The following is a 4,869-nucleotide window of genomic DNA, read 5'->3' as shown; positions in this document are numbered from 1 at the left end:
TCGCCGCGCCTCTGCGCTCGCCCCTGACCACGACGCCGACCGACCCCAGCGCCGTCTCCAGCCCCCAACCCCGACCCCGGCGCTCGCCCACGGCCCCGACCCCGACGCTCGCCCACGGCCCCGCGGCCCCGACCCCGGCTCCAGCCCCGGCGCTCGACCCCGACCCCGACCCCTCCCAACCTCGGCTGTCGTTGGGCCTGCACCCTCTGTAAGCCCCCCACCTCTCCTCCTCTCTTTGGTAGCTAGGTTTTTTGGTTAATTTAGTTAGGTTTTAGTTAGGGCAGATGGTTAATTAGGCTATATATGTCGACATGTGATGTTTTGGACATGTCATATTTGGAAATTTGGACATGTCATTTGGACATGATGATTATGTGCAGGGTAAATGATCCGAGTGGCCTATGTTACGCCGAAATGTTGATTCATTTCCGTTCCTATGAATTTCAAGCGCTTGATATTTCCATTTTTTTAGCAAAGGTCATGCCGAAATTTTCCATGAATTTTGGCATGATTTGTGCTAGATAGTAGGCATATCAAGTGCTCGGAAACGACATTCCGGCAAACATGGATTTCTTTTTTCTGTCATTTATCATTTTTTTATAATGTTAGAATTAAATGAGGAGACTTAATCATAGGAAACATGTCGAACAATGAAGAAACTGGGCCTTCTGACCAAGATGCATGCGAGATGGATTATGAGGGTGAACAAGAGTACCTCGACTATTTGACTGCTAAGAAAATGCAAAGTCAAGGTTTGCAGGTCGGCCTCGATGGTGGTACTGATGCCAACATCGACACCGACGGCTCCGGCACCGATGGTGGCGCCGAGACCGGCGGGGAAGGTATCGACGAGGTAGATACCAGCGGGGAAGGTACCGGCGCCGATGCCGCTACCGAAAATAAGAAGCAGAAGAAGCAGAGGATACGAAAACCTAACAAACTAGGGATTAGACGGCTGGTGATCACAAAGATGGCACCTGGCAAGTTTGAGCCATTAGAGCCGGAAGAACCTCGCAAGTGCTATGGGAACCAAGTAGGATGCATCCTACGGGAATGCGCTAGCATCAACGACGATGACTTAAGGAGTAAAGAACATTTGACGTAGTTCCTCCCGACGAAGTTGCATAAGAGATTCAAGTTCCCCGACCGGGATGATAACATAGAAGGACCGTGGGATGATCCGAAGATGAAAAAGATTAACAATCATGCCATGGGCATGTTCAGCAATGATTTGGCCTCCTGGAAAGGGAGGGTGAAACGAGCTATTGAGGCTGAGGAACCCTGTCCAAGATTCTCGGATTGCAAAAAATCTCTCTTCATGAAACCCTCACAAGAAACGCCTGAAGATGCCGCCTCAACACATGCTCAACTAGCCGAGGGTTGTATAGTGCTTAGCCCGGGAACACTGGGGCAGGGGTTAAGGAAGGGTCGGGAAGGTGTGCCCAAGAAAAAGGAGAGGAAGAGATCGGGGAAGATAGCTGCCTACAAACAAGCCAGAGCACATAGCAGCGAGATGATGGAAGGTGTGGCCATGTTCCATCTCACGGGTGAGCCGATGCTACCGTCGAAACCGCTGGAGGCACTATCAGGGGATCTCAAGAGACTACACGACCATGTCCTATCGACTGAGAAAAGCCTACTAGCCTCGAAGGATCCAGGATATCCGACATACCCGGCTCGTGTGCCTGAGGGGAAGTGCTATGTCAGCACATGGCCCGCGAAGGTGTTCTGCCTGCGGTTTGACCATATATTTGAGATGTTTCTGACATGGCGGCTCGATTTTACAATCGTCTGCCTTTTTGCGCTACATATGAGCTCCATCATGAAGAGAGAAGAAGTCTTGCAAATCTGTGTGGCGGATCCGTACTACATGCATGAGTCTTTCTTGACTCTTGGCGACTTTGAGCGTGAAACTGCTAGGGACTACCTCCAAAACTTCATGGTTTAAAATAAGGACCAGGAAATTGTCCTCCTGCCTTATCATCCAAAGTAAGTCAGTTCCGGACAACCCTTTCGTACATTTCAATCATTCCTTCTCGCTCATATGGAGAATAATTTGAGGTGTCTTTTCCCCGCAGCAACGGGCGCGCCGTGCTTATCGTTCTTTACCCGCGAGTCTCCCACGCCGTGTATTTCAACCCTTCCTGAGACTACGAGAAGAAGGACTACACCCACATAATGAATATTCTAGATGATGATCTCCAAGGCTTTAACATTAGAGGTGGCCACATGGAGATCAGGAAACAAAGGAACAAGAAGATGGGTTTCACGCATAAAACTAACTTCTGCTGCATCCATGTCCCAAAACCAAGTGCTACCTCTTGAGCACTGCGCTGGTTTTCCCTTGAAGAGGAAAGGGTGATGCAGCAGAGCAGCGTAAGTATTTCCCTCAGTTTTTTGAGAACCAAGGTATCAATCCAGTAGGAGGCCACGCACGAGACCCTCGCACCTACACCAACAAATAAACTCCTCACAACCAACGCGATAAAGGGGTTGTCAATCCCTTCACGGTCACCTACGAGAGTGAGATCTGATAGATATGATAAGATAATATTTTTGGTGTTTTTATGATAAAGAGAAATAAAGATGCAAGTAAAATAAATGGAAAAGGAAATAACTAAGTATTGGAAGATTAATATGATGGAAAATAGACCCGGGGCCATATGTTTCACTACAGGCGTCTCTCAAGAGCATAAGTATTACGGTGTGTGAACAAATTACTGTTGAAAAATTGACAGAATTAAGCATAGTTATGAGAATATCTAGGTATGATCATGTATATAGCCATCACGTCCAAGACAAGTAGACCGACTCCTGCCTGCATCTACTACTATTACTCCACACATTGACCGCTATCCAGCATGCATCTAGAGTATTAAGTTCAAGAGAACAGAGTAACGCTTTAAGCAAGATGACATGATGTAGATGGATAAACTCATGCAATATGATATAAACCCCATCTTGTTATCCTCGATGGCAATAATAAAATATGATCCTTGCTGCCCCTACTGTCACTGGGAAAGGACACCGCAAGATTGAACCCAAAGCTAAGCACTTCTCCCATTACAAGAAAGATCAATCTAGTAGGCCAAACCAAACTGATAATTCGAAGAGACTTGCAAAGATAACCAATCATACATAAAATAATTCAGAGAAGATTCAAATATTGTTCATAGATAAACTTGATCATAAACCCACAATTCATCGGTCTCAACAAACACATCGCAAAAGAAGATTACATCGAATAGATCTCCACAAGAGAGGGGGAGAACTTTGTGTTGAGATCCAAAAAGAGAGAGGAAGCCATCTAGCTAATAACTATGGACCCGTAGGTCTGAAGTAAACTACTCACACTTCATCGGAGGGGCTATGGTGTTGATGTAGAAGCCCTCCGTGATCGGTGTCCCCTCCGGCGGAGCTCAGGAAAAGGCCCCAAGATGGGATCTCGTGGATACAGAAAGTTACGGTGGTGGAATTAGGGTTTTGGCTCTGTATCTGGTAGTATGGGGGTACATAGGTATATATAGGAGGAAGGAGTACGTCGGTGGAGCAACATGGGCCCCACGAGGGTGGAGGGCGCGCTTGGGGGGGGGGGTAGGCGCGCCCCCTACCTCGTGCCTTCCTGGTTGATTGCTTGACGTAGGGTCCAAGTCCTCTGGATCATGTTTGTTTCGAAAATCACGTTCCCGAAGGTTTCATTCCGTTTGGACTCTGTTTGATATTCTTTTTCCGTGAAACCCTAAAATAGGCAAAAAAACAGCAATTCTAGGTTGGGCCTCCGGTTAATAGGTTAGTCCCAAAAATAGTATAAAAGTGTATAATAAAGCCCAATAATGTCGAAAATGGGATATAATATAGCATGGAACAATCAAAAATTATAGATACGTTGGAGACGTATCAAGCATCCTCAAGCTTAATTCCTGCTCGTCCTCGAGTAGGTAAATGATAAAAACATAATTTTTGATGTGGAATGCTACTTGGCATAATTTCGATGTAATTCTCTTAATTGTGCTATGAATATTCAGATCCGAAAGATTCAAGACAAAAGTTCAATATTGACATAGAAATAATAATACTTTGAGCATACTAACTAAGCAATTATGTCTCTTCAAAATAACATGGACAAAGAGAGTTATCCCTACAAAATCATATAGTCTGGCTATGCTCCATCTTCACCGCACAAAGTATTTAAATCATGCACAACCCTGATGACAAGCCAAGCAATTGTTTCATACTTTTGGTGTTCTCAAACTTTTTGTATCTTCACGCAATACATGAGCGTGAGCAATGGACGTAGCACTATATGTGGAATAGAATGGTGGTTGTGGAGAAGACAAAAAGGGAGAAGATAGTCTCACATCAACTAGGCGTATCAACGGGCTATGGAGATGCCCATTAATAGATATCAATGTGAGTGAGTAGGGATTGCCATGCAATGGATGCACTAGAGCTATAAGTATATGAAAGCTCAACAAAAAGAACTAAGTGGGTGTGCATCCAACTTGCTTGCTCATGAAGACCTAGGGCATTTTGAGGAAGCCCGTCGTTGGAATATACAAGCCAAGTTCTATAATGAAAAATTCCCACTAGTATATGAAAGTGATAGCATAGGAGACTCTCTATCATGAAGATCATGGTGCTACTTTGAAGCACAAGTGTGGAAAAAGGATAGTAGTATTGCCCCTTTTTATTTATTTATTTATTTATTTATTTTTGGACTTCTTTTTTTGTCCTTTCTCTTTTTTTCTCTTTTTTTATTGGCATAATACTCTATGAATGATGGTCATCACACTTCTATTTATTTACAACTCAATGATTACAACTCGATACTAGAACAAAGTATGACTATATGAATGCCTCCGGCAGTAT

This window comes from Triticum urartu, chromosome 2 (genome assembly GCF_003073215.2).
Source record: "Triticum urartu cultivar G1812 chromosome 2, Tu2.1, whole genome shotgun sequence".
Classification (NCBI taxonomy): Eukaryota; Viridiplantae; Streptophyta; class Magnoliopsida; order Poales; family Poaceae; genus Triticum; species Triticum urartu.
The sequence above is the reverse complement of the archived record's forward strand: the minus strand, read 5'-3'. Positions refer to the sequence as shown.